Genomic DNA, 13,281 nt, shown 5'->3' with positions numbered 1-13,281 from the left:
AGGTCTCCTGAATTTCAGAAATAGGCAATTTAAGTCCCCCCACCCCGCCACCAGTTCTCCTACCTTGCATCAAAAATAATTGCCTCAGGTTTATTTACTTTAGTCCGTCAAGGAGGAATTATCTGCAATTGTACAGAGTTCTGGTTATGAATGTCTTGCTTTTAGCTCCTATAATATATGTGGGAAATTCCTTTCTGTTTTCACCTCAATGCCTTGCCCATATCAACTGTGCTGAACAAAATCAGAGACAGCACGCCCCCGCCCACCTTAAGGCCAATTCTATTCTTGAAAAGAAACATTTTTTCAAAAATATAGGGGCTTCGTCTTTTGCTCCATCATCTCACAAAGAGAAAGATGGCAGGACAGAAATAATCCATCATAATCTGTTCAAATAATGAAGCACTCATGCAACCATTTTTAAGCTGGGCCATGAGTGAAAATGATAGCTGTCAGAGAGAACAGGACCATGAATCTGGGAAGATTCAGCCCTCACACGGAGAATCCCCAAAGCCAACTTAAATCCATGAGCCATAAAATATATCTGACATGTCACCAAATCCTCCCAGGCTTGAAGCTCAAAGGCTCTTCGAATCTCACCACACACACTCCCTGAGGAATTTCAACTTAAGATGAAACCAGGTCTTCTGATGGAATGATACATCTGGTAGCCACAGAGCGTTCCTTTCACTCCACACAGATCCTTTCCCTGGATAAATATTTATTGAGCGTCAGCTGTGTGCTGGACCTGATCACAAGGCAGTTGTGTTTACCAGTTACGGCCAAGCAGCACACTAGGGAGGACTGGCCTTACCTCCGAGATGCAGGGGAAAGGAAGAGACACCTACGTGGGGTCTAGAACATCCTCGATTCAAGTAGCTGCCACTTTCACCTCCGAAAATCACGTCAAGGAGATTTAAGGAAAGAAGAGGTCACTTAGAAGTGTGGGGAGCAGGAAAGGAGGCATTACTTTTGTAGAAGCGGTTAGATAGGAGGCAACACTGTGACAGGGCATCAGACAGTGAAGGGCATTTGAACTTGGGGAAGAGGGGAAGGAGTGAGAAAAAGCATGAGGCAAAAGAAGTCTGAAAGCAAATGCAAATTATGGGGTAATTGCAGTGGTGCCTGAAACAGTAATTAGCTCAGTTTTCTGGATCAGGGGAGAGAGGTGGTAAAAATAACAACCTTTTACTGAGCCTTTACAAACTTCTAGGCATAAGCATGAATGAATGCCTTCTATGCATAATTTCAATTAATCTTCAAAACAACCCAATGCAGTAGGTTCCACTGTGCTCTCCATGAGGAAACAGGAGGTTTAGAAAGGTTAAGCAATTGGCCCAAGGTCATCCAAGAGGCAGAAGCAGACATTTAATCACAGAATCTGTGCTTGTCACCACACCACCATTCTAGAATTCGATTGCAAGAAAAGTATATGCAGAGTGAAGGCTGGAGACTTTATTCCACAAGTGTTGGGGAGCGGGTGAAGGAGGTTTGAAAAATAAGCATGACAAAATCAAAGTCATTCTTTAGAAGGCAAAGGGGTTTATGATCACAGACCAGGCATCCAAAATATGCACACACACAAAAAAGACTTCCTAAAATCTATACAGAAAGCAAAAAACAGAAGCACAGCTTGCAAGAACAAAGGTTCTTTCCCAGCCTCAACCACCATCAAGGAATTGATGTAGTTAATAAGAGTCTCCGTCCGCCCTGCCCCGCTCACATCAGGTGCCACGCCAGGTTGTCAGACCCTGGGCACCAGGACAAAGGAGGCTAGAGGGACAGGTGGCTCAAATCCTCACAAGCGGCTGCTGTGATACAGGTTTAATACACAAATGGCTCCATCTTTTAAAACTGTATAGAAACAAAAACAAACACCTCTAGAAGCTGTATACAGGTTGGAGATTATCCAGGACAAATGGTTAATCCCAATGTGTGTCCCTACCGCCCCTCACCTCCTTTCTGTCGTCAGTGGTATGAGCAGTTTAGCTTTTCAAAACTGACACAAAACGGACGCACATTTTATAGCAACTTAACATAACGAAATGTGAGAATTTCTTTACCAGAAAAATAGATAAACAGATTACTTTTCAAACTTAAAAAGAATCCACATTCTGAATCATCCATTTCGCAGCTACCAGATTTGTAGGCTGAAGCTCCTTAAGAAGTTCTCATTGATACAGGAGATACCCACATGTTTGGTATCAACATGTCAACTTATTTATTTGTTATCCGTGATTGGTATCTTTAAAACCACATTCACGGGAAATTGTCTATTTGTTTATTGAAATTTGAAAGCTGATGGGCAGTTATTAAGCTTCTTGCAAATGTGGTCAAATCCGGTCATAAGGGAATAGGAAGATTATGTCATGGGTTATATAAGTCATTCATTCATCGCTAAATACATCTTTATTGAGCCACTACTATTTGTCAGGCACTGTGCTGGGCACTGGACACAAGAACAAAGCAGACTTGGTTCCTGCCCTCCTTGAGCTTATGTTCTTGAGGGGAAACCAGAGAGAAATAAGTCAAATACTTAATTAATTGCAGCTTATGGTAAGTGCTATGAAGAAAATAAAAGCACTGAGATCAGGGTAACTGGTGTGAGAGAAAGAAGGCAGTCTATTCCTCTCCCCCACGTGGCGGTCTGCAGTACACTGTAGATCACGCTAACATGCGAAGACTCCATACCCTGGGTCCTGGTACTGTAGGGAGAGCTGGCTGTACTCTGATGAGGATGCTTTGTTACTTAACTATTTCCCTCACTAAGGTCCCACAGCAGTTTGAAAATGGCATTTCCATTCATCACTGCAGCACTTCTGAGAGGCAAGAGAGAGGTTCAAGCCTCATTACCTCGATTTAAAAAAAAAAGAGGAAGGCAATGACTAGAGAACTACCCCTAGCCAAACACCAAGGAGTCAACAGCTGCAGAGTTGTGGCAGTAGCTGAGCTCAAGCCCCCGCTACTAGCTGTTTCCACTAGACCTTTCATTCTATCCTTCCTTCAGTGTAAGTTGGGAACTCATGCAATATTCTTGTACATGATCACAGTACAATTTATAGAATCAAGACAATTAATATAGCAAAAAAAAAAAAAACCAAGATCATGTATTTCATCTAGTTTTCATGTATTTTCAGTCTCCATTATTCTGGAATAGTTCTTGCATCTTTCTTTGTATTTCATGACATTGATTTTTTTTTAAGAAGACAGGCCAGTTATTTTATGAAATGTCCCTCAATTTGGTTCTGTCACTTTTTTTCATGATTAGATTCAAGTTATGCACTTTGGGCAGGAACACTATAGAAATGATGCTGAGATCCTCTCAGTGCATCATATTGGAAGGCATGTGAATATGTCCCATTAACCAGTTAGAACATTTGGTTAAGGTGATGTCTACCAGATTTCTCCATTGTCAAGTCACTCTTTTACCCTTTCTGATGATCTTGTAGGGAAATACTTTGAGACTGTGTAAATTCCTCTTATTCCCAAACTTTTACCCCCTGATTTTAGCATTCACTGAATTTTCTTGCTTGAATCAGTTACTATTATGATGTTTGCCAAATAATGATTTTATGATTCCATCCTCCCTTCTTCATTTATTAGCTGGATTTGAATGTAAGGAGGAACTTTCCCTTCTTATTTATTTGCTTGTTGTTTATCAGTGAACTCATGGATTCTTACTTTATTCAATAGGTGGTAATGTTTTATGATCATTATTTACTGTCCTAGATTTGGTTAGTGGAAGTTCTTTCCAGCTGGTTCCTATGTCCTTTTGACTTATTTCTATCATTTTTTTAAGTACCTGAAGAAATTCTCTCTTCTAAGGGTTTACAGACAGTAAGCAACCGAGCTGTAAGAAGCTGACTCTAAGATTTGAATGCAAGTACAGATCTTCTTTGACTTGCAGTGGGGTTACATGCTGATAAACCCATCAAAAGTTGAAAATATCATAAGTTGAAAGTGCAGTTAATACACCTAATCTACCAAACACCATAGCTTAGCCTAGCCCACCTTACACGTGTTCAGAACACTAACATTAGCCTATAGTTGGGCAAAATCATCTACCACAAAGCCTATTTTGTAATAAAATGTGGATACCTCCTGTAATATATTGAATACTGTACTGAAAGTGAAAAACAGGATGGTAATATGGTACAGAACGGTTGTAAGTGCACTGGTTGTTTACCCTTGTGATCATGTGGCTGACTGGGGGCTGCAGCTCACTGATGCTGCCTGGCATCATGAGAGGGTTCCTCATTTTGCTAGCCTGGGAAAGATCAAAATCAAAAATCCAAAGTACAATTTCTATTGAATGCGTATAACTTTCACACCATTATAAAGTTGAAAAATTGTAAGTAGAACTACCATTAGTTGGGGACCATCTATATTTAAATCTGAGAGGTTATTCTGAGAAATAGTGGGTAGTGAAATAGGAAAAGGAAGGAAACCAGGAAAGGGTATATTATTGAGCAAGTAACCAGTGTGGATAGCCAGAGAGAAGTCCTGCTGGGAGACTCTGGGAACTGTGCAGAACATATGCTCAGAGCTATCTCATTCAAGGAGTGAAGGAGCTAGGGTATTTATATGCTGAGGTAGGCAGTATAATGACCCCCAAGATGCCCTTGTTCTAATGCCCAGAACCTGTAAATATGTTACCTTACAAATGGGACTTTGCTAGTATGATTAAATTAAGGATATTGAGAGAGAGAGATTATTCTGGATTATCCAGGCAGGTCCAATGTTATCACAAGGGTCCTTATAAGAGGGAGGCAGGAGAGTCAAAGCCAGAGAAGGAAACGTAACCATGTAAGCAGAGGTCAAAGTAATATAGGACCACATGCCAAAGACTTCTAGAAGCTGGAAAAAGTGAGGAGACAGTCTTCCCTAGATCTTCCAGAAGGAACACAGCCCTGCTGACACCCTGACAGTACATAGCCCCATGGGACTTATGTTGGACTTCTAACTTCCAGAACTGTAAGACAATAAATTTGTGTTGTTTTAAGCCACTGAGTTTGTGCTAATTTGTTACAGCAGCAAGAGGAAACTCATACATGTATCATCTCTTAATCAGTTGTTGGTTTGGGGCTGCTCCCAGAGTGGTAATTCCCCAGTACATCCAGCCTGCAAGCAGATGAGTGTACTAAGGTGATCAGAAAAAGCCTTCAGGCAACGAGATGCAGGTGGAGGCATCTACCCCTCAGGTTGGTGTACGTCCAATGGCGTGATAAGGGCGGAACACCCCCTCCCTCTACTATATCACCAAATTTCAGCCTATTTCCAAATTCCCTCCCAAAGCAGCAAACACCCTCCTTCCACCACAACAATTCAATCATTAAATAAGCAATGGAGAATATTACTAAAAGAGGCAAAAGGAGAACACTTTGCCATGTCTCTCTGTGGCTTTTATCCTGGAATGTTACTTTCTTACTATGGGTTCTTGGCAATTTGAGATAAATGGCCTTGTCTATTATCACTGAAAAAGGTCCCAGATAAGGACAGGGACTTGTAATTTATTGGTGTCATTGATAAAATTTAGCTTCACAACATCTTCTGCAAGGTTTAATATCCAAGTATCACAAATAACACAAAAAGTCAATTTACAAGTATCTACAGAGCAACCCCAGAAAAAGTGAAGGATCTCAATTTATTCTAGAATCACAAAAGAAGACTGTAAAAAAATTTTTTTTAATTGGATAATGTTACTATTTGACACCATTCATGGAAGGAAATACAGATTATAAGCAGTATATAATGAAACAAACCAAAGAGAAATGAAGGTTAAGGTGGGTTTAAAGTACCCACTATTAAACTAAGTGCTCAGTATGGATCCCTGAAGTTCTTTCTGAGCATCTTCCACTAATCCATGCTGCCTTCTTCTATATTTCTTTATCCACATGCAATCCTATAGGACAGCATTATAGTGAGATTCTGGTGCTAATGCCAAATTGGAGAACCACTCTTTACGAAGAGAAGATAAACAGTAACAAGTGTTGGGGAGGATATGGAGAAAGTAAAGTCCTTGTATATTGTTGGTGGGAATGTAAAATGGGGAAAATAGTCTGGCAAGTCCTCAAAAGGCTAAACATAGAATTACCATATGACCTAGCAATTCCACTCCTAGGCATATACACCAAAGAACTGAAAACGTATGTTCACACAAGAACTTATACACGAATATCCACAATGACATTATTCATAATAGCCAAAAAGTGGAAACAACCCAAATGTCCATCCATTGATGAATGGATAAACAAAATGCAGCATGTATTTGTAATGGAGTATCATTCTGCCATGAAAAGGAATGAAGTACTGATCCATGCTGGTACATGACTAAACCTTGAAAACATTAAAACTAAGTGAAAGAAGCCACTCACAAAGGACTACCTATTATATGATTCTATTTATATGAAAAGTCCAGAATAGGCCAATCCTTTGGGAAAAAAAATCTATAGAAAGTAGATTAGTGGTTGTCAGGAGCTGGAGGAGGGAGGAGAGACTAGGAGTGAATGCTAATGGGTACAGGATTTCTTGTGGGGTAAAGAAAATGTTCTGAAATTAGTAGTGATGGTTGCACAACTTTGTGAATATGCTAAAATAAAATCCCCCAAAGTGTATACTTTTCAAAGGTAAATTTTATGGTAAATATGAATTATATCTCAATCAAAACATATAAAAATAAGAGACAATAAGCGAGCTACTCCTTAATTTAAAAGACAGTAAATTTTACAGCAACCACTATAAATATAAAGCATTGTAGTTGCTTCCAAAAATGCTGCTAAATTTTAATAAATAAAGCATACTATTTTTCAGAAATTCCTGAAGGAGAAAGTGCACATGTGATTGGAAAATTTCCATTGATCTTGTTTCTGTTTCTAAGTCAATTAGGTTCATGTTATTATCTGCCCAGTACCTGCCTGATCCTAGGTAGTTATTTTAGAGTAGAGGGAGTATTATCTGATCCTATTAGTCTCCTGCTTAAAACCTGCTAAGTAATTTCCCATCCCCTCTATGATAAAGTCTGTCTTTCTAGTACACCATCTTACACCCTCTTCTGTAGTCTTCAGCCTCTTTGCCCTTCACTCCCCAAGAGCCCCCCTCCCTCCAGGTGTCCCACTGCATCCTCACCCCTCCCCACCTCATATGTCACACCACTCTCCTCCACTGCAAAAACCCATCCCTCTGCAAGGCTGCTCTTTTCCTCCTACCTTGTTTGGGAAACTCCTGCTCAGGGAATTACCTGGACAAACAGAGAGGCCCTGGGAGCACTGTGTATACACCTGTGTTAATGCTCACCACCTGCAACGATGTGTTTTCAAGGAAATGTTTGGTCTCTGCATCTGAGCTGCTTGAGGTCGGATCATAGTTTATTCCTTGTTTCTCAGTTCCTAATGCATGTGTGACACATAGGAGGCATTCTGTAAATGTCTGGCAGCTGAACGCAAGAATGGATATTTGATGAGTTTTTTTTTTTAACAAATCTAACTTAGAAGGTAAGAGGCAGTACAACCTAGTGTCCAAACCCCTAGTCTGAGAGGAAGCGGACCTGTCTGACAATTCTGGCCCTGTCCTTCACTTTCTGGGCAAACTCAGGCAAGTCATTCACATTGGCCAGGCCTCAATTTCCACATTTGAAAATGAGGGACTTGGATAAATGGTGTTCAATGTGTCTTTTAGCTCTAACTTCCCCAAATCTTAGAATTTTAGGAACTCTCACAGCTGAGAAACATCTAGACAAAACAAAGGCAAATATTAAATTGTGTAATCGAGATTTCTATATCAGGAGTTCAGAGGAGGAGAGAATGGATGTGAAAATTTCACAGAAAGGCAAAGAAAACATCAACAAGCCTCTTCCGAGACCTGCTCGGATCTGCTTTGTACCGAACTATGTTTATAGAAATAGGCCTGTCCGCACATTACTCCGATTACCCTATTCTTCCAATTACTCTTTCATGCTCTGCTCCTCTCCCCCTCTCTCTTTAGAAACATAGCACCTCTGGAAGTTGAAAATTAAGTTTTCAAGAAGAGATTTTAAAAAGTGGCTTTATTTTGCCTCAAGAAGGTTGAGAGGCAGCAGTAACTACAATGTAAGAAAAGACAGCAGACTTCTTCACTGCACAGTTTCATCAAATCCTGTTTGTTACCAAAATGATCTGCAAAGTTGGCATCTTGAAACATGAACTAGAGATGCTCAAAACAAAAGCCCTGCATTTAAAGCTCTCATTTTAATTGCAAAGTTTTCAGGAGGACAGGCACTGGAGGCAAACTGTCCAGAGTCAAACACAGGCTCTGCCACTTACTGACTGTGACCTTGGACAAGGACTTCACCTCTAGTCTTTTAACTTATTAGTAAAATGAAGATAATGACAGTAATTACCTCCTAGTATACTACTATAAAAATTTAAAAGATAACACGTATGAAATAGCACACAGCCTGCTTGCAACTTGGAAACACGGCCAGCATCTCTCAGACGTGTACTACTTTTGAGGTCCTGCACTAACCACTGGGAATATAACTATAAGTAAAACTCATCTTTGCCCATAAGGAACCCATTATGTAACAACGAAAACTCTTATACCCCTCCGCTATAATATGACATGATAGTCAATACAAACACAACAGCATATGCAGAATGCCTTGGACACAGAACGCAGGGAGTGAACAACTTTTAATAAGGACAATGGAGATGGTTTCAGAAGAGGAGGTTATTTTATGGTTGATCCTTGAAGAAAAGTAGGATTTTGTCATTTGGAAAAGCAGGGGTAGAATTCCAGTTGACAGAACAACACAGGCAAAGTACAGAGGTGCACAAGTAAATGGCTTATTCTAGAAATACAAATATTCTGGTACGAGTTGAGTATGGATTTCAAGATTCAGAGCAGTTAGAAATGAGGAAGGTTGGAAAGCTATGCTTCCTCCAAGTAGCGGCCAATTAACTAACAGATTCAATGATTGATGGATCAATTGATTGATTCAACAATAATTATTGAGCACTTACTATGTGTCAGTTATGCTGATCACTAAGAATGGGGAACAATACAGACAGCCTCTGTCCTCTGGACTTACTTTCTAGTGAACTATTAGTTACAATGTTGCCATCCTAGAGATTTTTTTCTGTTTGAGATCTATCTATATAAAAGTTACATATGAGGAGAATGACAAAATTTCATGAACCCAAATTATAAAAATATAAGTTTAGACAGATGTTTGAGGGGGAAAATCATTAAGAAATGACTATAAGGCTAGTGTTAGTAATACTAATAATACAAAACTTTTACTAAATTTACATAAATAATATGGCTTATAATTCACACTTGTCATTTGACTCTTCGTTTAATCCTGAATTAGGTAAAAGAAGTGCTGTTATCTCAATTTACAGATACAGAAATGAAGATGCAGATTAAACGGTTTGCTCAAGGTCACAGGTAAATTTTCCTCTCAAATTTTGAGCAGCGACACTTAACCAGCTGGGCCAGCCTTGGGAGGAAGTCTATCTGGGAAATCTAAAGGCCCTCACTCCCCCTGGTGGCACCTACCTGAATCACAAGTACAGTTCTTGAAAGGAATGAACCAAATCCCAATCTAAGGAATCTTTGTATTTCACAAAGTAAATCTTGCTAAGTAAAGATAAACATCACAATCTGAATATTAACAATAGTAAAACTTATCAAATACATAGTACACTCAAGGCCCTTGACTTAGATTAGCCTTTCGTCCTCACCATGATCTGATGAAGTAGATACTACTGTGACCTCAGACATCAACCACAGAGTTGAGGACACGGTGGCCAAAAACAGGCTGAGCGACTTGCCCAAGGGCACCCAGTTAGTAAGCGGGGAAAAGGGCATTTGAATAGAGCATTCTCTGATTCTGGAGCTGAAACCTTCCACCAGTGGGTGTGTTCCCTCCAGCATCTCCTACAATCAAGTATCTGATCTTCAGCCTTGAGACCCAGGAATATACAGTTGTTCTCAACTGACAAAACTCACGGGCAATGCCAACTCTCTCTTGTGGGGAGCAGAGCCCAGCCCTTTCCCCTTGCCTAGAAGGACCCCCTATTTATGGGAGTTAGGTGAAGGTACCGGCATTTAGGGCAAGACTAGGGTTCTGAAGCGTCCTGTAATTCATTCTACTAATGAGCATTCTCCTCCCCTCCTCCTTAAAACACCCCACTCTCTGGCAATAACACTCACGACTCCTCCTTGTTACAGGCTGCTACGTACCCTCAGGTGACTCCCAGTTATTCTTGGAGATTTTGGGCCCCAACTCACTGTCACTATCTCCAATACTACTCTTGTCACAATTTCTGATGACTTTAATTTTGCTGTAGACAACCCTTCCAACTGGCTGACATCTTAATCCCTTAATGTCCTTCCTCTCTTCCAATCAGCTTGTCCCCCATGTGACCTCAGCCACTCATACCTACTGCCACACTCTGAACTTTGTCAGTCCCAACAACCCTCCATACTCTCTATTTCGAACATTCCATTCTCCACCCACCACCTCCTATCATCCCAGCTTACTTCGTTCATTCTTTGTACCCAAATAGGGTAAGCAACACTTTAGTCCTAATGCCAGTTTCCTGTCCCTTACGCCTTCATGTGTCCTCACTTCCTTCTTACTCAGCTTGTATTCCTGGTATACCGTTACTTTCCTTGATGTACATAAAATCCTCTCTCCCCTACGCCTTCTTCTTGTGTTCATACCCTCTAACCAAACCCTACTCTAGCTAACTCCAACTCTGTACAACCTTGAATTTACACTTGTGTAGTGAACATGGCTGGGGGGAAAAACCTAAAACCACTGGAAATGCTCTGCTTTAAGCTTACGGCCACTAACCTCAAAAGGACCTCAGTGGTACAGAGGAATCCTGCAGCATTTCCCAATCATTCCTTCTCCCTCTCTCCTAAGAGAATTACTTCATGCCTTCTATCTCCAACCCCTCAACTCCTTCTACTCTCTCACTCTCAGCTAATGACCTTGCTCCCTATTTCACGGAGGAAATAGACACAACTTGAGAGAAATTTCATATGTTCTCACCTCCACATCTACACACCCATCTGTATCTGGGTCCATACACTCTTCCATCCCTGCTGTTACTCCTGTTTGCTTCCTGGAGTAACTATCTTTGCTCCTACCTAAATTCAGGCCCCTCCCCATTGTTCACTAGGTCCCATCCCCTCTTGACTACTTTAGGATATTGCCCTAGCAAATGTTTCCTCTCTTTCATGCATAATTAAAATTTCCCTCCCTACTGAATTACCCTTGTCCGCATTCGAATGTACTGTAATTCCTTCCATCTCAACAAACCAAAATAATCCTGACCCACTTTTCCCGTGGCTATGGCCTCATTTCTCAGCAACCTTTAAGGCAAAACTCCTCTCTACTTCCTTTCCTTTCATTCTTTCTTTGAATCGTTCCCTGAAACTGGTCTTGACAGAGACACCAATGGCCTCCATGCAGCTAAATCAAAGGCTGATTTAGGTCCTCATCTTACCTGAAGAGTGAGCAGCATTTGGCACAGTTGATCACCTCCTCCAGGGAACAGTTTCTTCCCTTGGCTTCCAAAATATCACACCCTTTCAGCTTTCCTCCCACCCTACTGACTAGTCCTTCTCAGTCTCCTTTGCTGGTTTCTCCTCATCTCCGTGACTTCTTCACAGTGGCATGACCTGCGGCTCAGTTCTCAAAACTCTTCTCTATCCACACTCACTCTAATGTCAGGGCTTTAGCTGTAATCTGCTCACTCATGGTTCCAAATTTCCGTCTCCAGTTAAAGGCACTCTCCTGAACCCCAGTCTTCTGCTGGAAGACTGCAACTGCTTACTTGACCTCTCTACCCTGACACCTAAAGTCACCATGCGCAAAACTGGACCCTCAATCTTTCCCCAAAACACACTCCACCCCAAGTCTTCCCCATATTAGTTAAGAATAACTCCATCCTTCATTTGTTCAAAACTTGGAATCATCCTGGACTCCTCTCTTGCTCTCAGACCACTTCCACTTTCTATTGGCAAATCCTGTTGGCTCTACCTTCAGTATAAAATCAAAATCCAATTACTTTTACCACCTCCAAGAATACAAACCCAGTCCATGTGACCACATCACCCCTCACTTGAATTATTGGTGATAATTCTATTCCTGCAGGGTTTATCTTAAAAATATTCACAATCTGAGTGGTTGTACCAGGGCTAAGTGACCATACCTCTTGCCTAGTTGAGTGCAGCAGTTTCCTGACTGGTCTCCCTGCTCCTGCACCTTATCCCACACACTCCATTTTTTTTCAAACTGGATTTTTTAATTTTATTTTTTTACTTTATTACATTTGCAGGGAGGGAGGTAATTAGGTTTATTTATTTATTTACTTGTAATGAAGGTACTGGGTGTTGAACCCAGGACCTCATGCATGCTAAGCATGCACTCTGCCACTGAGCTATGCCCTCCCCTCCACACACTCTATTTTTGACATAGTAGCTAGAATGATCCTCTTAAAATATAAGACTAAGCACACAACCTCTTTACTCAAAACCCTCCAATGACTTCCCATCTCACTACGAGTGAAAGCAGACATTCTTGCACTTGCCTTCGAGGCCCTGTTAGTAGGAGCACCTATCATTCTGCAGCTCCTTCTGTGACCTCCTCCCACCCTGGCCTCACACCCAGTCTTTGGCTCCTGCCGGACCAGACTTCCTGCTGTTGTTCAAACTCCTCAGACTCTCTTTCATCTGAAGGCCTTTTCACACTAGACAGTCTGTCTGTCTATCCAATAGAACTTCCCGTGATAAGTTCTGGACCTGTGTTATCCAATAAGATAACCAATAGTGAGTATTTGAAATGTGGCTGCACAACAAAATAAGCAACTGAACTTTTAATTGTATTTAATTCATTTCAATGGCAACAGCCACCTGGGGCTGGTGCCTCCTCTCAGGGCAGGTCTAGTGCGCTCTTCCTTGAGATGCCCACGTGGCTCCTTCCATCACCCGTGTCAGGCTCCTGCCCAAATGTCCCTGTATCAGTGAGACCTTCTCTAATCAAGGTACTTAAAACAGCAAGCCATTCCCCACCCTGGTACTTCTGATTCCCCTTTCCTGCTTTGCTTTCCCTAATTTCACCATGGCAATTAGAAATATCAGACATAACATATATCTTACTTACTCATTTATTTGTTGCCTCTCTCTCCAAGCTAAATTGAAGGTCCATAAAGTAAGGAACTTGATGTCATTTTCATTGCTTTATTACCTGTGTCTCAAACAGCACTGGCACATAGAAAGAGTGCAAAAATCACT

The sequence above is a fragment of the Camelus dromedarius genome, chromosome 17 (assembly GCF_036321535.1).
Source record: "Camelus dromedarius isolate mCamDro1 chromosome 17, mCamDro1.pat, whole genome shotgun sequence".
Lineage (NCBI taxonomy): Eukaryota > Metazoa > Chordata > Mammalia > Artiodactyla > Camelidae > Camelus > Camelus dromedarius.
The sequence above is the reverse complement of the archived record's forward strand: the minus strand, read 5'-3'. Positions refer to the sequence as shown.